This window comes from Thalassophryne amazonica, chromosome 6 (genome assembly GCF_902500255.1).
Source record: "Thalassophryne amazonica chromosome 6, fThaAma1.1, whole genome shotgun sequence".
Taxonomy (NCBI): Eukaryota; Metazoa; Chordata; class Actinopteri; order Batrachoidiformes; family Batrachoididae; genus Thalassophryne; species Thalassophryne amazonica.
Window position 1 is genome coordinate 68242994 of NC_047108.1, and position 23593 is coordinate 68266586.

The following is a 23593-nucleotide window of genomic DNA, read 5'->3' on the forward strand; positions in this document are numbered from 1 at the left end:
TGGCTTCTAACTGTCGGGGTATCCCTTCTGGTATCCCGTTTCTTACTGTGATGTTGTAGTCTGTTTTAAACGTCATTATTCCTCTTTTCTTACGAAGTTTCTGTGGCATGGGTTGTATTGAATTTGGCATTTCAATTACTGTTATAGCTCCTGTGAGCATCACAGGAGCACAAAGGCCCTTCCAATTAGGGGACAGCGATGACAGGAGTTTCCTTCTTTGTCCGCATATCCAAAAGATGTCAGCTAAGGGTACCGTTCCCTTAGCTAAATTTGGAGTAGATACCCATGAAGCATGGGTGAGATTCAGTCCAATTACCGACCCCCCTGTGGCCGGTACTATTTGTTCACACTGTATGCCTGCTGCTGGCAGGGTGTGACAGACGGTAATGTTCCATGCTGTTTTAGCCGGTTTGTATTCTTGCTGCTTTTGCATACACTGTATGTGGTGTTTTGGCTGGGTCGTCCCTACCTGCCAATCGCTTATGTATTGTGCTACTAAGCCTTTAGCTATACAGAATGGGTGTATCATCCCTTTCTCTATTTTAATCATAGGTGGAACGGTTCCTTCTGTACTTAGGGGCACTGGACAAAGTTTACTGTCGGCAGCATATTTTTCATCACCTACTGCCATTTTCATAACACATTGTGTATAGCATTCTGCTTGGTCTGAGTTATGTTGGGGACTCCTATAACAGTTGTTGATATCAGGTAGGGGTTTAGCCTGAGGTATCACACCTTTCCGGTGACAGGCTATGCAAGGCTTTTCACTGATCTGCCTAGCCGAAAATTTCAACCATTGGTAAAATAAATTGGTCTTCAACCCTTGTGTGCGGGCTAGGTCTGTACTGGGATCCCATCTCCCTAAGTGACTGCTTGTTTCTAGGCTTCTAATTGTCCTCTTTTTCCTTGGTTTGATTTTTACCCATTTTGTGGCTTCATGTACTGTAACAGTTACGTCTTGCTTGGTTTCCCTGCATCCTCTTTTATCACAAATTACCTCTATGTTGAGTGTTCCCTCCTCTTCACATTTGATGCTAATGGCTTCGCCTAATATGTAATCCCCCAGCTTTCCCTGTATTCCTATGTTCTTGTAGGCTTTTGATTTAATGTATACCAAATTATATGTTTTTCCTGTGCTTAGAATGCCTTGTTTAGCTGCTATTGCGGCCATGGCCACGGCACAGTCCGTTGTATGTTTTGGATGTCTATTTTCTCCCATACTGACCACCAGTAGTATTGTCAATCCCTTGAATAATTCCTTAATCATTGCTCTGATGACTGTTGAGATGTGCTACTAGATGTGCTACTAAGTGAGCCGTCACTAGATGAGCTGTCACTAGGGATGTGTGGTGTATCTGTGCTTTGTCTGGGTTGTACTTCCTGCGGTTCTTCTGTCGGTAAATCTACTGAGTTGCTGTCCGAGTCTGATGTCTCCTGTGGCCTGTCTATCTGTCGGTCTGTATTTCTGTCTGTCTGTTGGCCTGCGTCTCCAGTTGTCTCTGAGTCTGCATCTGAGTCTGTCGCTGCTCTATCTGGCAGGGATCCACTACTCTCTGAAGCTGTGCGTCGTCTTTGTTCAATCAGTCTCTGTGAGCGCCTTGGCCAGTGTTCGCCTGGCTGCAGGGAGGCGTGGCCTTCCCTCGGTGCTTCTTCTGGCTGCAGGGAGGCGTGGCCGTCCCTCGGTGCTGCTGTAGGGTCTCTGGCTTCTCCTGCTTCCCCCCTTGGCCCGGCGGCTCTGCCAAGACGAGCTTGCCGAGGCCGCAGGGGCGCTGGGCCACCAACCCTACAGCAGTGGTTTAAATGAAACCAAGTGTCCTTACCGTCTACTTTGACTGCTGTACGTGAGGCAAGAATAACTTTAAAAGGACCTTCTCGGCGGGGCCTGTCCCACTTCTTTTTGAACACCTTGACGTAAACCAGATCACCAGGCTGGATGCTCTGATTTTCGAGTGGAATCTCTGCTTCTCTGTCTTCTGTAGCACCTTTGACCTGCAAAAAGATAGTTTTGTGTATTTGGGTTAACTGTCTCAGATAATTATGCCATTCGTCTTGTAGCTGCTCCAGCGATGGTCCTTCGTAGGGTCCTCTCAGGTATGGAATAGGCATCGGCCGACCTGTAAGAGCTTCAAATGGTGTCAAATGGGTTAGTCGGTTAGTTTGTGAGCGCATTGACAATAAAGCAAGCGGCAACGCATCCAGCCAGGTTAGTTTGCCATTGCTGTCTGCTATGATTTTTGCTAGTTTGTTCTTTAAAATGCCATTAGCCCGTTCCACCGCCCCATTTGATTGGGGGTGATAAACACACCCAAACTTCTGTTTGATACCCAATTGTTTGAATGTTTCTTGTGTAACCTTGGCTACAAAAGCCCTACCGTTGTCAGATGAGATAGTATCTGGAATGCCAAATCTTGGAAAGACATCTCGGCACAAGAATTTGGCTACCGTTTTATGGTCTTGATTTGCAGAGGCTACTGCCTCAATCCATCGGCTGAATCTGCATATCACTACCAAAACATATCTCATTCGTTTAACTCGATTTTCAGCTCCCATGTCTATGAAATCCATCATAAGATGTCTGAATGGCCCATCAGGGACCGGAATGTGGGCTAAAGGGGCTGTGAATGATTTCCGGACATTGTACTGTGCACATACCTCACACTCATTCAACAAACGGTCCACTGTTGCTGCCATATATGGTGACCACCAGACAGCTTTTAGTTTGTTCATAATTTGGACTCGCGAACAATGATCGGGTCCGTGGGCCCAAATGATTGCATGTCGTAATAAATTGGTGGGTAACACAAAATGTCCATGACTACTGCGCCACAGCTTGTCCGCTGGCCCCTGACTGCGTGTCTCAATAGCGCCTCGTTTAACCCACATTCGTTTTTCTTCTCCACTGGCCCTACTTTGAGCCACTATCAGTGCGTCAAGTGAAACCAGTGGGGCACAATCTTGGATGGTTAGCAGGGGAAACATATTTTCTCCTTGTGCTCCTTTGCGCGCTGCGTCATCTGCTAGGTTGTTACCTTGAGCTATGATGTTATTATTCTTTTGATGACCTGCACATTTAATGATGGCTACCTCAGACGGTAATTGGAGAGCTTGTAACAGTTGGGAAATCGCTTCTCCATGAGTGACAGGGGTGCCATCTGCTCTCAGGAATCCCCTTTGTTTCCAAATGTTTGCATGTACATGACATACGCCATAAGCGTAGGCTGAGTCTGTGTAGATATTAACACGTTGATCTTTAGCTATCTGGCAAGCCATAGTTAAGGCTTTGATTTCTGCCAGTTGGGCTGAACAAGGCTGATCAATTCCTTGGGACTCCAGTAATTCAAAGGTCTCGCCATCCGTGTTTAGTTTAACAATCCCCATACCCGCATGCAATCCCGCGGCATCCCGAAAGCATGAGCCATCCACGAACAGGGTTAGATCTGCATCTATGGCGTGATTATACAAATGTTCTCTGGCTCTCAAAAATTTCTCTGTCTCTGCCACACAGTTATGTGGAGTACCATCTAACGGTGTGGTCAATTTGGTGGCGGGATTCACCGTGTGACAACGTTGTATTGTTATTTCTGGAGCGGACAACACAACTTCATATCCAGTGCGTCTAGCTTGTGTTAAGACAAAACGTTGACTGGTTAGCAGGGCATGTAACTGATGCGACGTGTACAACGTTACTGCATGTCCCATGATTATGGATGATGCTTTTTGAAATGCAAAGGCAGCTGCTGCTAGACCCTGATAGCATGGTGGCAATCCTGTTTCAATGTTGTCAAGCTTTGTACTATAATAGGCCAATGGTTGTTTTCCTTCATTTGTTTCCTGCATTAGTACAGCACAAGCATATCCAGTTTTTTCAGTAACATACAAATGGAAAGGTTTCCCATAATCTGGGTTACCTAACGCGGGAGCAGATTGCATGTCTGTTTTTAGGGCCTCAAAAGCTCCCGTTGCCTGATCTGTCCAGACGAGGAGAGCTGCATTGCTTGTTTGCCCCACTGCTCTAATCATGGCACGCAAAGGTGCAGTTTTTATAGCATAATCACAAATCCACGGCCGACTGTACCCTGCCATCCCAAGGAATGAAAGCATCTGTCCCACTGTTTGGGGTTTGGGAGCCTTGATTATAGCCTCCACTTGGCTTGGGGCTATACATCGCGTGGTCCCACACAACTGTCTTCCCAAGTATTCTACTTGTTGTTTGCAGAACTGCAATTTGTCCTTACTTACTTTATGACCTCCATCTGCCAATGCATGCAATACAATTAATGAATCTTTTTCACACTGTTCTTGAGTCTCTGATGCAATAAGGAGATCATCCATATATTGCACCAATGTACTGGGTATGTCAAGGTGTTGTAAATCTTCAGCCAGGACTTTGTTAAAGATGGCTGGGGACAGGTTCAGTCCCTGAGGTAGCCGTGTATACGTTAGCTGTTGTCCCAGAAATGTGAATGCAAACAAATGTTGTGAGTCTGGGTGCACAGGCACACTGAAATAGGCTGAACACAGATCTATTACTGTGTACCATTCTGCTCCAGCAGGGATGCTTGATAGTATAGTATGCGGATCAGGTACTATAGGTGCATCCATTTCTATTATTGCATTGATAGGACGCAGATCATGTACCAGCCGATACTCTTTGGTATTGTTTTTAGGGATAGGATAGATAGGAGTATTGCATGGGCTTGCAGTTTTTATTAAAACTCCAGCTGCCATTAGTCCCTTGATTACTGGTTTTATGCCTTCAATAGCCTGAGGTTTTAATGGATACTGCCTTTGGTGAGGCAGTTTTGCTCCCGGTTTTACTTTTATTTTTACTGGTAAGGCTGTTTTTACTAGTCCTACATCCGTTTTGCTTTTGGACCACACCACTGGTGGTATTTGCTCTAACAATCTCTCTTGTTGGGCCGATAACACCATCTGTCCCTCTGGTCTAGGATTGAGCTCCACTTTTTGAGCTATAGCCTCATCATTTACTTTTAAATTAATTCGTATAAACTGCTGGTCTTTTGACAGATGTACTTGTGGACTTTCCATGTTTTGCCATTCTTCAACTTCTGAGGCTGTCTTTACCATTGGACCTAGGTCATGGGATTCGTACTTTTCTGAGACTAAAAGGGTCACATGAGGCATGGCATTCGGCACTTGATACCATTGTTGTTCAGCTGAAGTTAGCTTGACAGAAGCTGCGGCCCCTTGGGGGCCTAAATAAATTTCTGTGGTGGTTATGTGAAACAGCCGTTGATTCATCAATGCATCCCAGCAGCATGCATAGTCAGTTTGTTCTTGTTTGGCATCGAACATCAGGGTGACATGTAAAGGTAAACTAGGTGTACATACTGCTTCATAGTGTTGTTCTGCCCAGGGCTTCCATTTTTCCCATTCCAGTTGAAGATTTGAATTTTCTGGTTGTAACTTCAGCCAGTATACCATGGGTTGCACAGGTCGGACCTTATTTTCCATGTCCATAAGCACCATAATGTTGGCGAGTGCTTCGTCAGGAAAGTGTATTTGCAGTCCTTGATGGGTACACACTATCTGGGTTTGTAGCTTACATAAAATGTCTCTTCCCAGCAAATTCACAGGTGTATTTTGTGAGTATAACAGGGGTGCTTCAATTGTTTTTCCTGCAATCGTTACAGGAAGTGGGCGTGTAAAAGGTATTATTTGAGTTTTCCCAGAGAAGCCGATGGTCTTAATTACAGACCCAGAGAGGGGGAGATGAGCGCCCATTTTCCCTATGCAAGAGTATGTTGCCCCTGTATCCACCATGAAAGGGAAATCTCTGTTTTGTATATTAACGGTGACGGTTGGCTCTTCCTTAGGTATCATCGAAATAGCCAATGCCACCATTTCCCCCTCTGTCTTCTCTAGGCCTCCCTATTGCCAATAGGCAGAGGGTCCAACCCAAGGTCGGGCCGGACAATTTCTCATTCGATGTCCAGGTTGTCCAGGTAACACTCATTAGAGGGTTGATCCCCTATTGGGGGTGTTGGTCCCATAGGCGGTCCCGCTTGACTGCTCCTGGGAGCTGAGTTCTGGAATCTGCTTCCAAATGAAGGTTGGCGAGATCCTCTTCGCCACCCTCCTCTTTGACCTTGAAAGTTCCGTGACTCTCCTCTCCACCCATGACTGTAGGTGGGTCCATTTCCGGGTGTGCCAGTGCTATGGTAGTGATAGTGATGCTCCACTGGTGCTGAGACTTCTCCTGTAGGAGTGCTTCCTGCTGCTCCTTGGGGGCTCTGTGTGGCTGTTACCACAGGTGCCTGTATGGTGGCAGCAGTGTTTGCCGTAGGGCCTGTGCTTGCCGACTCAGAAGGAACAGGGGTCATCATTGGTGCCTGGGTCTTTGTTTTTTCTTTCTTGACTTTGGTTAGCTCTCCCAACTGCATCTGCACCAATTTTTTCGTCAGGGATTTTGCTGCATCTTCTTCTTTTTGTTTTTCTTTCTTGTAGATTTCAAGATGGTGACAAATATGCTCAGAGTATAAAGCCCAATTCATTTTTGATAGTCCCACGACTCCATCTAGGGCTTTCTGAACCTCATCTGGTAGAGCCTTTTTTACAGTTATTTTAAACAGGATTTCAGTTGCTGGAGAATGGTTCCATGCATTTCCTGTTTCCTCCGCCCATCTCTTCTGGAATCGGTGCAGGAACTTCTTTGGGCACTCTTCAGGTGTCCACTCCTCATCATCCAATTTAGAGGGATCCAAGACCTCAGGGTACTTTCTTCTCAGTCCTTCCCACATGGAGTTTCTATAGCGATTAAAGGGGACTTCATCATGTTGATTAGTGCCCATCATTTGTGTTAGTCCAACCTTTCCTGCTAATTCTTCAGTGTCATGTTTTCCCATGACATGCATTAGCAAGGCTTTTATGTCACCTAAAGACAAGGTTACCCCTGCAGTACCTTCTTCTAAGGCAGTTATCCATCTCCCAGCTCCTTGGGTGATGTCTGGCAGTCTGTTGGCCAGCCCCACCATGTCTGTCCAGCTCCATGGGGTATACACATGATGACCATTTCTAACCACCAATGGGCATATGAGGTCTTCGTCCTCCTCTTCTTCTGTGCGGGCTCCATACTGTCTTCCAGATCGAGTGCGACTGACTGGTTCCAGGCAGTCCATCCAGTCGGTTATATTCTGTTCTAAAGCCGCTATGTCTTTGGTTACACATTGTTGTCTTTGCCTGAGTCGGGCCTCTTTTGCACTCTCAATGATGATCTCACCAGAAATTTTTCGGGTGGGTGGCTGTATAATGTGATTCCCATGATTGGGCGTCGACTGTTGTAATATTCTTTCCTCGGTGTCCCTATGTCTTTGTATTCTTTCCTTCGCTAGCCGAAGTTGCTCAGCTAGTTCTTCATTATCTCTTCTGGCCAGATCCAGTGTGTCACAGAAGCTCTTGTGCCACTCTTCGGAGCCTCTATAGCCTGTGAAGGTCCAGTCGGCTGACTTATGGTGGGAGGGGACGGTTTTCAGTGGACCTCGATGTGCAGGCGGAGCCTTCAGGTCTCTCTCTTTATCCTCGTCTGCCTCCGTGTCACTGTTATTTGTGGCCCCCCCTGCTGGTCGTGGTGTGCGACCACTTACTTTCGGACTTGGAGACCTTGTATGATCCATTTGACAGACTGAGGACCTGTCTCCTTGTGGCTCTCGAGCTTTTAGTGTCAGTGTGAATTTGCCCTCCACATCCATGCCTTGGTCCTCTTCACGAGTTCCTAATACAAATTGTCCAGCTGTCTTCCCCATATCATGACGTTTATATGGGGGTGGCTCTGCTTCCCAGCTCGGTGCACTGGCTTTAGTCTCTTTGGATCTTTCCTCTGTCATTTTTTTCTCTTTTCTGCTGTAGCCTCTGTGCTTCCTGCTTGAACAAGGCCAAAACTTCTTTTTCTTCAGTGCGTTTTTTGTTGTTTTTTACGTTCTTCTGCTGATCTTTAATTTCTTTTTTCTGTATTTCTACCGCAACTGCTTCACACATCACCGGATCAAATGATCCCACCAAAGGCCATTGCCTGCCCCCATGTGACCTTTTGTGCCACTTTCTCATACATTGGTTGGCCTTAGTGCGTTTTCCTGGATATTTTCTTAGTACTAAGTCTAGCGGGGTACTTTCCCGACCTTGACCTTGAGAGTTACCCATGTAACCCTGACAAACGCTATGTGAGGTGTTTCTATGGTGTTCTGGTAGTCCCTCAGGGGCTGTCCTGATCCAGACCAATAACTTGCTGGCTGTAACACCTGTTTTGTATTTTAAACCCTTAAAAGGATTAAATTTCCAACTGCTATGCCCGTCTTCTTTTTCTTTAACTAAATATGAAAATTTACCTGTTTCCCACCGAACCTTCCTTGGGACCACAGTCAGAGTCAACCTAGGAAACAGTTCTTCACCTGGATCGGTTGGTAGTGTTACTAAATGATTTAATGGTATGCTAAGTTCTTTATTAGGGTCAGCACAAAGCAGCTCCAGCCACGGGGTTAAACCCTGATGCCACAGACGTCTTATCAGCAGCTCCCAATTAATTAGAGGGAATTGTTCTTTCTTTTGCTTCAGATTGATTACCTTAGTAATCTGCCATAATTTCTGATTGATCTCTTGTTCGTCCTGCCAATGTTCTGCTCCTACCCTGTCAAAATAGGTCCTTTCCAGCCAAAAATGTGTCCTGATTCCCTGGGTTTCGATGTCTCCGTCAGTCAAGTAATGTTCTGGGAGTATTATTTCATCATCACTTAAGTCTCCCATCAATGACTGTCCCAAGCATTGATCAGTCTGTCAGCTTTTTCACTATAATCTAAGCTTTATCTCTTTTGATTTATAACCAATTTTATTTATTTAATCCTCTTACAACCCTAACACTTCCTAATGTCTTTGCTCCCGACTTTCTATTTTCCTTCTAATTTTTTTTAACTTTCTGCTTCTAGTCTTTTTCTGCTATATTTGTTTATTAGTTTTCTCTCTTTGAAATAATATCTACCTTCTCTGTATTTACATAGCACTCTTCTCCTGTCTTTTTCTTCACTGTCTCTGTCTCACACTTTCCTCTCTGCCCGTCATGCACCTCCCAAGTCCTCCTGTTGGGTCTAAATACCTCCCCCTCGTACTCTTTCACATTAATCTTGTATGTCAGCCAGCCTGCAAGTTCTCACAGCTTTACACAGATTACTCTCCACTCTCCCACACACCAATCTTCAAAAGCTTTATACACAAAAATTATTAAAAACAACTTTCTATATATCTCTATCTAGACTTCTGCCACTTTTCACTCCGCGGCTTTAAACAACCTTTTTATTCACTTAACACCAATGTGTTCTGTTTAAGCATGTATCTCTTCTTCACGTTAGACAGCTTCTCCGGCGCTGTCAGCAACTTCATATATTACTTTTTTCAAGCCCTCTTTGAGCGTACAATATTTCATTTACTTCTACGCCTTACCGCGCCTCGCGTGCGTATCCTGTGCTTAATATATTATTTTCCACCAGCTCCTTTCTGAGCATACAATATTTCATTTACTTCTACGCCTTACCGCGCCTCGCGTGCGTATCCTGTGCTTATTATATTATTTTCACAAGCTCCTTTCTGAGCATACAATATTTCATTTATTTCTACGCCTTACCGCGCCTCGCGTGCGTATCCTGTGCCTTTCTGCACTTTCTTCTACCTTTTTTCACTTACTGAGCTCCTCGTGAGCTTAATGTGCCTTTGCACTGAAAATATTCTCTTTTTCTTTTCTTATAAAAAAAACTCATATTACTGTGTACTTAATTACTTATTCTTCTCCCACGCCCCACAAGCGTGTATCTGGTGCCTTACTGCACTATTTTCTGCTTCATTAATTCTCATGTATTCTGCACTAACTCTTCATTTATTTTATTTTTTATAGTTTTTCTCTTTTCTTAAAAAATGACGTCCTTTATTGAGCTCTTTTACTTACTATCAGCTGTGCCACTTTGCACTTTTAAATCTCTTTATCACGTACGGTATTTCTACTGCGCCCCCTCAGGCGCTTATCTTGTGCTTTCTCTGCACGTATTCTCTTGTTAAACTCTTTTTTCTCACTTATTTCACTTCAGTCTCTGTTAAACTCTTTAAATAACCTTGTATTACCTTGTATCTATTTGTCAGTATACTCCCCTAAATTAACCCCTACAGCGCATGCTATCAGCCGGCACGTTAGTAACAAATTTCAACACCAATTATTCCCCAAGCATCCAGGTTAGTTCTCCACGCACTCTTTCCGCACCAGAGTTCATGAACATTCCTGAACTTTCACTCACATAGACATTCTTTTTCCCGGGAACACACACACCTTCTGAGCATTTTATCTACAAGGCCTGATAATTTTCAATCTTATCTTTTTTTAGTCTCTTATCAATTTTCTTAGTCCAGGTTCTTTTGGGTAAGAGGCAATTAAAAAATATCACCTGTCAACTTGGGCGGAAATCCCGACTCACTCCTCCAGATCGTGCAGAAATTATAAAAGGTTTCTGCTTACCTTTTAGTCGTGATCACTGTTATTTACGGTCTGGAGGGATGAGCTGGACTGCCCCAGGCTGCCGGAATGCCCCTGGACCCTCCTGAAGCTGGCTCGCCAAGTTCTGTCGCGGCTCGTCTTCTCAGGATGTCGTCTTTTAGATAACACAAACTAATTGCAAGTGATATGCTAGAAAATGACACAACACTTTAGAATAATTCAGCCTTAAGCAAGATAAAATGCACAGAGTTTTTAAGTTTATTTAAGCCTTCGACACAAAGCTTAGACAAACTGAGTCCTCTAGAGAGACTGAATATGACAACCGCGCTCGTCTATTTATTGGAGACCCGCGGGCATCGCTCCTCCTTCGACTTTTTTATTTATTTCATTCCCAAGACATGGTTTTCTATTGGAAGCGTCCTCTTGGCCTCTCTTCATTGGCTTCCTGTTAATTCTAGAATAGAATTTAAAATTCTTCTTCTTACTTATAAGGTTTTGAATAATCAGGTCCCATCTTATCTTAGGGACCTCGTAGTACCATATTACCCCAATAGAGCGCTTCGCTCTCAGACTGCAGGCTTACTTGTAGTTCCTAGGGTTTGTAAGAGTAGAATGGGAGGCAGAGCCTTCAGCTTTCAGGCTCCTCTCCTGTGGAACCAGCTCCCAATTCAGATCAGGGAGACAGACACCCTCTCTACTTTTAAGATTAGGCTTAAAACTTTCCTTTTTGCTAAAGCTTATAGTTAGGGCTGGATCAGGTGACCCTGAACCATCCCTTAGTTATGCTGCTATAGACGTAGACTGCTGGGGGGTTCCCATGATGCACTGTTTCTTTTTCTTTTTGCTCTGTATGCACCACTCTGCATTTAATCATTAGTGATCGATCTCTGCTCCCCTCCACAGCATGTCTTTTTCCTGGTTCTCTCCCTCAGCCCCAACCAGTCCCAGCAGAAGACTGCCCCTCCCTGAGCCTGGTTCTGCTGGAGGTTTCTTCCTGTTAAAAGGGAGTTTTTCCTTCCCACTGTAGCCAAGTGCTTGCTCACAGGGGGTCGTTTTGACCGTTGGGGTTTTACATAATTATTGTATGGCCTTGCCTTACAATATAAAGCGCCTTGGGGCAACTGTTTGTTGTGATTTGGCGCTATATAAAAAAAATTGATTGATTGATTGATTGATAGTGAACCCTAAGCAGGTGTTAGGCCATTATTTCAATGTGACAAATGCTCCCATTAAAACATGAAGGATTTACAACTGATTTTTTTAAAAGACCTTCAGCCACAGGTGCAGCTGGCCTGAGGCCCCCTCCGCACGTGGCCTCAGCCACACGTGCAGCTGGCCTGAGGCCCCCGCACGTGGCCTGCGGGAAAGCACCTAAAAGGCCTTGGAAAGCCCCTGACAGACTAAATGACTAATAGAGCCCTTTTTTTGGGTTGAACACCTGCTAGTTCAACCAGAGGACATACAGTTCGGATCAGGACACTTGATAGTTCATCACAGTTCAAATATGGACCTAAAAATTCTTCTACAAAAGTCACTATGCCCAACAAATACGCAGGGATCCTGTGAAGACACAGGATGTCCTGCAAACTAGCCTGAGCAGCAGCAGCAAAATATGGATGTTCTTGGAGAGGGAAAGGACTTCCATATCCCTTCCTGCACAAGCTGCCTCAGGTTAGGACCTGCAAGTAACCAGATTATGATGAGAGGACCAATGGGCTCTAGCAAATATCAAGTTAATTTCTTCATATTAATCTTCACATTAACACGCTGGATCAGAAAAACATGTTTTCCAGTCAAACTATGAATCCATCAGTAAAATGCACAGAGAAGTTCAAAAATATGATTTAAAAGTGTATTGAAGCTTTCTGTCATTTAGCATCAATTAACTTTAACTAATCAGCAAGAATTTGGGAAGATATGAAGACATGAAAGACAACATGGGCCAGTATAAACAAAGTAACATCAAATAGTCAAAAAAGAAAAACCTACCACATCCTTATTTTTTCCTGAGGCATTTTCAACATTTTTAAATGTTGGTGATTCAGAAACAAGTCAAATCTTTTTACACTCATTCTCGTAGAAAGATTAAGTTGCAAACTGTGCACACTAATAATGAGGGTTCATGACAACAAAGAAAGTATGATGTTTGAGGTGAAAATGTCAGGATAAACATCATAGATGCTCAAACAACTTTTTATGCCACAATCAGTCTAAGCTAAAAAAAAAAAAAAAAAATTCAGTTGGTTTTTATGTTGTGATATTTTTGTTCAGTTGACTTTAGGTGAGAATTATAGAAATATTTAAGGTACAAAAATAAACTTTGCAATTTGACCTTTGCAAAAATGGCACTGAGCATGATTCATTGCTGCACTACAAAGTGTGTGTTCATAAATGTTTTCTCACCTCAATCAAGGTGCTGTTACTCTTTAATGTAGCAGTTTTCACTTTTCATACCAAGGTTTTTTTTTGTCATTGGTGTTTAAAGGTAATGGGCCAGTGACTCCTTTGCTGCAAAATAAATGGGTCATTTTGAAAATTTAATGGCTATTTAAAACAACCATACGAGGTCTATTAGAAAAGTATCCGACCTTATTATTTTATTCAAAAACCATATGGATTTGAATCACGTGTGATTACATCAGACATGCTTGAACCCTCGTGGGCATGCGAGAGTTTTTTCACGCCTGTCGGACGGTCCACGGCGCCTGACGGCGATCTGCGCTTCGAGGCGGCAGCGTCTCGCCGTTTCAAGTTGAAAACTTCCACATTTCAGGCTCTGTTGACGCAGTAAGTCGTCAGAGAACAGAGAACTTTCAGAAGAAGTCGGCATGAGGAGTTTATTTGGACATTCCATTGTTAACGGTCATTTTGTAATGAAAGAACGTGCGGGCAGAGTCGCATGTCGGGCTGGACCCGACCGCGGGGGGTCGCGGCAGGAAAAACACCTCCGTTGGAAATCTTAACGGGCAAGTTCGAACATGCCCAAGCTGTTAAACAATTTCTCAGTTACTCACTTGTTGAAAGCCATTAAAAGCCGCCTGAATTCTACAAATGGCTTTCAACACGGAGGTGTTTTTCCTGTCGCAGCGCACACAGATTTGCTGAGTCGTCACGGAAACGACTCGCCGAATTTGCGCGTACGTCTTTCATTAAAAAAATGTCCTTAAACAGTGGAATGTCCGCATAAATTCCTCATACCGGCCTCTTCTGAATCTTCTCTGTTCTCTCACGATGTCCTGGGTGAATTAAGCCTTAAATTAGGATGTTTTCAGCTCGAAACAGGCCGACGACATCGCCTGGAAGCGCTGCAGGACGTCCCGCTCCGTGGGAAGTCCTTACACCGACAGAAACACCCCATAATCTCTCATCAGCCGTTAAACTTTTCACAGAAAACCAGCTTAATTTCTCGAATAGTGTCCACTGGGATATTCCTCACAGGTCCAGAAAAAATTTTGATAAAGCAACGCGCTCCGTCTCGAGCAGCGTGTGAAACAAAGGAATTCAGCCGAGAGGGCGGGACCACATCTCACTCAAGGCCTGCCCACAGGGAAATGACGTCACCGACACGCGTGAAAAAACTCACGCATGCGCACGAGGGTTCAAGCATGATTGGTGTTATCGCACGTCATTCAAATCCATGTAGTTAAAAAATAAAAATAAAAGGGTCGGTTTATTATCTAAGAGACCTCGTATATATCCTTTTTACTAAGGAGTGACTTCTGTCTGGCCACTCTACCATATGGCCTGACTGGTGGATTACTGCAGAGATGGTTGTCCTTCTGGAAGGTTCTTCTCTCTCCACAGAGGAATGCTGATGCTCTGAGTGATCATTAGGTTCTTGGTCACTTCCTTGACCAGGACCCTTCTCCTCTGATCGCTCAGTTTAGATGGGCAGCCAGCTCTAGGAAGAGTCCTGATGGATCCAAATGTCTTTTTAAATGTCATTTACAGATGATGGAGGCCACTGTGCTCATTGTGACCTTCAAAGCAGCAGAAATGTTTCTGTACCCTCCCCCAGATTTGTGTGTCGAGACAGTCCGTCTCAGAGGTCTACAGACAATTCCTTTGGCTTCATGCTTGATTTGTGCTCTGACATGCACTGTCAACTGTAGGACCTTATATGTAGACAAGTGTGTGTTTTTCCAAATCATGTCCAATCAACTGACTTTACTGGACTCCAATTAAGCTAGAAACATCTCAAGGATGATCAGCGGAAACAGGATGCACCTGAGGTGAATTTTGAGCTTCGTGGCAAAGGCTGTGAATTACTCATGTATATGTGATTTCTTAGGGTTTTTTTGTTTGTTTGTTTTTTATTTTTAATAATTTTACAAAAGGGTGATTCTTTAACTACGGGCACTATTGGCCTTGTAAATGTAATTTCCACCACACCATTGCCTTACAATATAAAGTGCCTTGGGGCAACTGTTTGTTGTGATTTGGCGCTATATACATGTGCTCTGATGTCACTGTTTATCTCCATAGAAACTGCCCAAACAATCTTGCATACAAACTGTTTAAAGGGACATTACAGTGTTGTGGTGGAAATTACGGCAATAGTGTGGGACAACTACATTTTGTTTAAAAAAATCACAACAGTTGTATGACATTGAATACCCCAATTATGTTTTGATTATTTTACTGATATTTTATTCAGAGATATTTTAAAACATTAGAAAAAACGTTTCTTTACCATTCATTTTTATCATTGAAGCTCAAAAGTCTGGGTGTGGGACAAGCACAAAATGGCAATATTTGCATATAATGATGCTGAGAAAAGGTGAAAAAGTCATCATAGACTACTAGAACAAATTTCTTAACACACTTTCATTGTAAAGATAACTATAAAAGTGTGAAATTTCCCCTTTTTTCTGTTTTTCATACAATATGATCAAAGGGCATAATAAGTGCCCGTAGTCTAAGAATCATCCAAAAATCTCAGAAAATAAATTTTCACATTGTCATTATTGGTGTTGAATTGTGAGGAAAAAATGAATTTCACTCATTTTGGAATAAAACTGTAACATAGCAAAATATGGAAAAGGTGAAACACTGTGACTACTTTCCGGATGCACTGTATATCATGATATTTCATGGTATTTTCTTAATTAGAGTAAGCGGGGACAGAAAATGAATAAATGAATGACAATATGAAAATGGTACCATTCATAACACTCACCTGTGGCCAAAGCTTGCTAGACTTCCATAAAGAATTTGTGTTTGGAGGAGATGAGTGTTTCTGTCATTTAAAATCCTCAGCGGGAGCACCCAAAAGAAAAAAAAAAAGCTGCATACCTTAAAAGGACCAGAAGTCCATGGTGTGCGCACATGAAGCTGTCACAGCAGAACCACAGAGCACCAGATGGTTTATGGACAGGAAAACAAAGAAATGAACAAATAAAAATATAAAGCGTGACCTGCTACATGTGCCCACAGTATATAAGCCATTCTCATGATCTGGTTTGATTCATTTCTGCACACAAGTTACACAATTAGATAATCTGTTCAGTGCATAAGGCCTTGGTATTAATTTTTCTGCATTGTAGGCATCTCTCTGAGCAAATAAAAGCTATACTGTGCTAAATAAATATATTTTTGTGATATTATCCACTTAAACACCCAATAATAATTCACTCTGTTACTTTGCACTCAGTGTGTGTACTCAGCACAAACAAATCAAATGTAGAATCTAATTATGAAAATTGTATCTTGTGCACACAAAGTAAGCGTGTAGAGCAGTGTGAGTCATGGCTTCTACAAAATATATATTTTGTCAGTGTGGACATCTGTGTGGAATGAAGATGGGGCCAATTTGTACCTCCTGCCTCCTCTTTGTATAGAAGGAAGGTGCAGGGAGCGGAATGCACACCAGCACACATTACTTCATGGTTCTGTAAACTTTTCAACACATTGATATGTTTATGACAGGGCCGTGTATAGGAATGTGAAAGGGGGGGGTTCAAATCCTTCAGTTGGGGGTCCAGTGGGCCACAGGGCCCCCGGTGGGGTCGAGGGGCAACGCCCTTGTGGGGGGCTCAGGGGGGCGAAGCCCCCCGAAGCAGAAGCTTTTTGAGGAGGGGTAAAAAGCTACATAAATTTCATTTGAAACCCAAAATGTATCATTTTAGGAAATACATTTTTATATACAAATAGTCCTTGCTTGGGATTGGATCAGTTGCCATAAGAACCACCCAGGAAGAACCAAGATAACATTAATGTAAACTTTATACCTGCCTGTTGGTTGCGAATGATGCAACCGACAGGCGTGAAAAAACTCACGCATGCGCACGAAGGTTCAAGCTTGGCTGATGCAAGAGCACATGATTCAAATCCATATAGTTTTTGCAAAAAATAAAAAGGTCGGATAGTTTTCTAACAGACCTCGTATTTAGCGATATTAATATTCGCGTTTACATTATGAATATGTACGTATATGTACGTTATGTATTAAAATAGCGGTATTTAATTTGGCGACCTTGTTTAACTCGAGAAATTCGCATAATAAATCCCACGCGAATATTTGCACCTTTACAGTATTTGCAACAGGAAGGAGAAGCTCCCTTTATTTCTCAGCTTATACATACAAACGTGTTTTTAGAAACCTGACAAGTGTAATTGTGTGTCTGCATGGGTATTTATAAGCCTACTAATCTGTTTGATATCAGAGGAGGATAGGGACCAGGGAGCAAAAATTCTCAACCCCCATGGGAAAAGTTTATCTAGCAGTTTCCCCTTTCATCACTTAAGGGATTACTCTGGCAGAGGAAATTGAAACTTGAGGGTGTGTGATAATAGCTGTGTAACAGTTAGTGCTTGTTGCTTATTATCAATGAAAAGAAAATACATAACGTTGATATTCAGATCAGAAAAAAATCAGCAGAAAAAAATCAGCAGAATTCTCGGGGGGAGGGGGGGTTCGGTTGAACCCCCTGAACCCACTCTATATACGGGCATGTATGATATTGCATTATCACATTGTATCATCATGTATTTTATGGTCACCTTAACCTTTCTCCCTCATACCATATAGTCTGAAATCTGCCTGCATGCAGCAGCCAGCCTGCTGTCAGTGGCCACCTTTTCCCATAAATGGATGTTAGTCAGGTCAGGTCTCAGATAGCCATCTGAACATAAATCTCCCTGTTTCTGACAAGATGGACTGTTCTATCAAAGACTGGAGAATAGAAATAATAGGAACAATTACACAAAATGAGAAACCGAGACAGTCCTCAGACAGGTAGGGAAGACTCAATATGTTTGCTTTTCCCATTCAGAAAAGCCATTGAATGAGGAAAAATAACAGGTGATCAATTCACATGCAGCACATTGCCACTACTATCTATAGCACCTACAGTAGATTAAAATAATCATTAAAAAAGGTATGATGATGAACTTTAGTGCACACTCAATTATTTACAATGCAGTTTACAAATGATAAAGCCTACATATTATTATAGGTGCATGTGCATGAACAAAAATATTTTAATTATTAAAAGATGCAAGTCATGTGATACTGGCTGCCTCTTACTTTATTTTTCTTTGCCTCTTCTTCATCCAAGTTGCTGGACAGAGGCAAGGTCCTGGCGCCTCCTGTCTGACCTTATGGTTGTGAGACTTGTGACATGTACCATTGAGTTGAGTCCATTCTGCAGTCCTTGCACAATCATGAAATCGGGTAGAACGTTGCAGTTTGCAGAAGAGCCACACAGCTACACAGCTGCCACCAGGTCCACCAAGAATAGAAGATGCTCAAATACCCCACAGGCCCCACGCAAACACCTCACAGAGCACCCGATGACCAACCAGCACCCGTGTAATGAATGGGGCTGTGTGCCATGATTTTTATGAATAAAGTTCATTTTACAAAGTGCTGCACAAAATAAATTCATTGTAATGATAAAGCGCTGTTATAAAGCACAAAATAAGTTCCTTGTCTGCTGATGTTCACCGGGTTTGTCAGAAAGTTTTATGCATGTTCAAATCTGAGCAGAGGTCAGGCAGAGAGATTTGTCTTCCACTTTTTTTTGGCTGTTCATTCTGGGCTTCTGAAAGCTCCGGTGTCAATTCATCACAAGAGGACATGCAGCTCGGCTCCCACCGAAAGCAAGCGTAAGTCACAGACATCAAACAAGTAAGCTGTGCCACGATTAGTGTTATGATGACAACCTGTAGCAGTAAGTAACGAAAAAAATTGTCACCATGGAAGACAAAATGAACTGAATATTAAATGAATCCTTTTTCCATATTTCTGTACTGTGCAATGTGGATTCAGTTTTGATTATGCGTATGCCCCCCCCCCCCCCCCCATGTTGACAGCACCTGCATAAAATACCTTTTTTACATTTTAATATGTAAGTAGATACATTACGTTTATGTAGATTTACCACAGTTTTGTCTTTTTTCCAGGAATTGTATAATCCAGAGTTTGACCAGAGCTCCTTGTGGAGCTCTGTAAGTCAAAAGAATAAGAGTGAGTTTTCTGAATGGGACAGCGGTCACGTGACTTTTTCAGTCCCTGCAATGGTTTTTAAAAAAACTGTTCACATTTTTCATGGCTCAGTTGTTTTCCAGCAATAAAAAGTCCAGAGAAAGGTGTTAATTATCCAATGATGTCTTTTTCTGCAGATTTAATTGACACCACCTGTGTGTGACGAAAAACGCACGTACACGCATGCGCACAAGATAAATCCAAATCCATTTAATATTTAGCTCTCTCTCTCTCTCTGTGCACATGAACAGTGAGGAAATATGACGTCATGCTTTTAGACCACAGCAAGGCACTCAAAATCCAGCATATATGTCAAAAAACTGTCAGCTCTCCATGGAAATGTGACATCATCTGTAGCGTACAAACGCCACAGGAGACAACAACATGTCACATGGGTCACTGAAGTGTTTATACAGAAAGGATCAGGCACATTTTAAGATGCACAACAGATGCACAACTGCAACTGTTTGGTGAGACAAACCCTTATATTGTTAAAGAACATCAACTACGACATTTTGGTCATGTTTCACAATTCTATGGGCATGATCCAGCATGCATGTGTCTCAGTGTTGAAGACTCCAGCAGCCGGAGAAGGTCAAAGAGACAACCATTTTTCACGTGGCTGTAGCATGTATATAGTTACTCTCATGAGGTGAGAATGGATAGGTTATTTTCCTGGGTGGTTGCTATCCAGAAAACCAGAGCGGTTCCATGGTGTGGTAGATGTGGCGTCGTTTGGCATTAGCACATACTTCTAAACCTCACGTGACCTTCACCACATCAGGGCCCAGTTTCATGAAGCAGTCTGATCTTTTACTCTCTTAAATTTACTTAGTCAACTAAGGTTAGTTGACCAACATTAGCATCTAATCTCTGTTTCACATAGATGGCTAAACTTGTAGATTAGGCGCCTCATCTTGGTTGACGATTTTCACGGACATAAGCGGCCTTGCGAGTGCCATTGCCAAGAAATGCCTCCAATGCGAGAGGTTTTACAACCATGGCTGAGTCTGTCACACCATAGGAGAGCATTACTCCTCCTCATTTGGTGGTTGATGGCTGGAGCTATCATGTCCACACTGAAGAGTATTGTAGGCGGACGGAAGCGGTATCGCTGTTGAATGTTGGCACTCGTAAATCAAAAACATAATTATGTAGGGTCTGCTCCTTTCTCTGCCCCTGACCAAGGCAGAGTCTACATCTGGAGTTGGTCCCCGGGCACCGGACTATGGCTGCCCACTGCTCCTAGTGGTTGGATTATGTCTAACTGTAATTAGGATGGGTTAAATGCAGAGGACAAGTTTTGTAGTATGTATGTATACATGTGCAATGACAATAAAGTTTCTATTCTTGTTGGGAAAGTGTAGTGACACGGACCCACAACAGGGGGCGTAAATGAACGGACAATAGAGGGAGTTAAATTAGAACACTTTACTGTTGTGAATGTCACAACCACACACAGCAGATTACAGAATGAATACAAGTCAATTAATGAAGGTGTCGTGTGGGCAGGCTCGACGATAGGAGACGCCCGTCTGGAGATGAACCGGAACCACACGATTTCCACTGCCACCGAACCCGAAGGATACTGGAGCCGCCAAGTCCCGAAGTCCCCAGGTGGCCACCGTCTCAGCGTGTCGGATCTGGTACTGCTGGCGGAAAACAAAGACAGTCAAGTGTGGGTGTGTGTACACCCCGTAACAATAATGGTGGGAATTCCACCTCCACCTTTAACACACACTCGTGCAGCATCTGTTTAACCACTTATCTGACGAGACGAAGGACGAAACAGTCGCGACCCACGCCGGTCTTCTGGTTGACAGCTGCAACACAATAGCTCTGGAAATCACTGAATGCTGGCAGAGAATATTACCTCTCACAGAAGTCGATATCTCGGCGATGTGGTGAGATGAGGTGTCATCCTGCTTTTATCCTGGGTGAAATGCAGATGATCGGTGACAGCTGTCATAGTTGATGAGTGACAGCTGTCACCTCGGCTGTTCCTGTAGGCGGCAGCGCCCTCTCGTGCCTGAAGCCCGCACTTCAGGCAGGGCGCCCTCTGGTGGTGGGCCAGCAGTACCTCCTCTTCTGGCGGCCCACACAACAATTCTATTCTATTCTAAACATCTCCAATGGATTATTCCATTCCCAGAACACCTGCTCCCACTGCAAGGCTCACCATCCTTCTTGCTCCATCAAGTGGTGTTATATGATAGCTGCCACTGTTGAGGTAAGACACCGATGTTTTGTTGACTAAAATAAGATTGGCCTCCTCTGTAGCAGCCTAAAAACTTTAATGCAAAATTTTAGGCCACTAAGCGCTTTGTGCAATGACTAATGTTAAAATATTAGTCGACTAAGTGAGTTTTTTGAACTCCCCCTTTCACATTCCTATATACGGCCCTGAGCTGCAATGTGGTGATGATAGTGGACTTCAGGAGGAACTCACCATAACCCCCCCCCCAGCAACACTGTGTCTACTGTGGACATTTTCTGGTTCGTGGGATCCACCATCTCCTGGATCTGAAGTGAACCTCCCACATAGACTCCATCAGGAAAAAGGCACAGCAGAGGATGTGCTTCCTCAGACAGCTCAGGAAGTTCAACCTGCTCCAGGAAATGCTCATCATCTTTTACACAACCAGCATCCAGCCCGTCCTGTGCATCTATATCTCTGTTTGGTTTCCCTCTGCCTCCAAACATGATAGGCACAGACTTCATTGAACTGTCAAGTCTGCAGAAAAAATCATGAGAGCCAACCTGCCCTCCATCCAGGGCTTATACCTGTCCAGGACTAGGAAGTGAGTTGGTAACATCTCTGCCGACCCTTCACACCCTGGACACACACTGTTTAAATTCATTCCCTGTGGCTGACTTTACAGAGCTCTGTACGTCAAAACAACCAGACACAGGAGCAGTTTCTTTCCACAGGCCATCACTGATGAACAATTTAACCTGCCAAAAAACTCATTAATTCAAACAACTCATGTACATTTATTTTATTTACACATTTTTATTGTGAATTATTTTGTGTTTAGTGTATATTTATACATGCTCATACAGAGAAAGTACAGTTCAAACCGAAGTCAAATTCCTTGTATTCTTGTTGATACTTGGCAAATAAAGGCTATTCTGGTTCTGATTCTGATTCTTTTGATTAGATAGAGTGACCAGACGTCCTCTTTTTCCCGGACATGTCCTACTTTTGAGACCTAAAAAAATGTCCGGGGGGGAATTTCAAAATCGTCCGGGATTTTGTTCAACTGCCTCAAACATAATACAATGGTCCCTAGCTAAAATGCGGTTCACCTTTCGCGGCCTCGCAGTTTCGCAGATTTTTTTAGTCCAATTTTGCCTGCCTTTTTTTTTTTTTTACAGTGCATTGTGTTCTGCGTCCTCATCAAGCAGCCGGTCTCAGCACTGTGAAGGGAGAGCACGCGCATTGTGTTCTGCGTGTGTCTGTTTATTAGTGCCATGATAACACCATGGTGGCGCACGTTTAGGCATGAGATTGGTCCAAACCTCCAGCCCTCCCACACCTGGTCCCTTCAAAGTGTGGGTTTTCAATTCACAGATTCACAGCAGCATTTAAAGATGTCCCTTCTTTTTTTTTAAACGCAGTCCAAAAATAGACACTCCATCAAAGTCCCGCAGTTGTGCGCTGTGCGCCAGGCTGCTGTCCACCTGTGCACCAGACCAGCTAGACCCGAACCACGGGTTCCTGGAGAGCCGTCTCTGTGCTCTTTCTAAGTGGCTTCCTTTCCATCCGTGGCTTGCTGGCTTTATTTTTTCCCTGGCTTTAAACAGTCATTTTTACAACGTGATTCCACTTTCAACTTTGTGTTGCGGAGGAATTCCACGCGTCGCAGCGGTGCCGCATGGCGCAAAGCAACGCCGTGATGAAGCCTCACGGGACATGTTCTGGCATGTCCAGGCACATCCACAATTTCTCGGATAATCACTCGAAAAACCACCGACAGCTGTCTGAACGCCATCTCAATGCCGTCCTGTGAGACCAAAACGGAGGTGTTCCTTTGTCTCGCTCCATCAGCAAATCGGTCGTGACGCGCGAAGCCTCCGCTCGGCTTTCCATGACAAAATCTCTTGTTAAAAGTGAAATCTGCCGGAAAATGACTGATGTCCAGCTCTTGTGATAACCAGAGCACGGCGTGCCAAGCATCCTTAAAGCCATCCTTAAAGCTGTAGTAACAGTCCTTATTCTCTGTGAAGCCCGTAAAATTTTCACCGAAAGCCAGATAAATTTTTCTAATGGTTTCCAGCTGCCAGTCTCTAACAGTTTCTGAAAAAATTCTGATGGAAAAAAAGCCCAAATCATACTGCCAATTCCTGACAATAAAAATCCGCCGAGGGGGCTGGACCACTCCTCACTCAAAGCCTGCTCACAGGCGAATGATGCAACCGACAGGCGTGGAAAAACTCACGCATGCGCACGAGGGTTCAAGCTTGTCTGACGCAATCACACGTGATTCAAATCCATGTGGTTTTTGAAAAAAATAATAAGGTCGGATACTTTTCTAATAGACCTCTCAGTTTTTGCAAAAAATAAAAAGGTCAGATAGTTTTCTAACAGACCTCCATAGCAGCCTCTAGTGAGCCAC

The 23593-nt window shown here is 43.5% G+C and overlaps 1 long non-coding RNA gene across 1 annotated transcript; it reads left to right on the forward strand.

Annotated features, from left to right (window-relative positions):
- The first annotated feature begins 2562 nt into the window (after window positions 1-2562).
- LOC117511646 lies at window positions 2563-22247 on the forward strand. Its single transcript, XR_004561016.1, has 3 exons — window positions 2563-2573; window positions 13367-13369; window positions 22136-22247. It is a non-coding gene; the product is annotated as an uncharacterized LOC117511646 (long non-coding RNA).
- Window positions 22248-23593: the final 1346 nt, after the last annotated feature.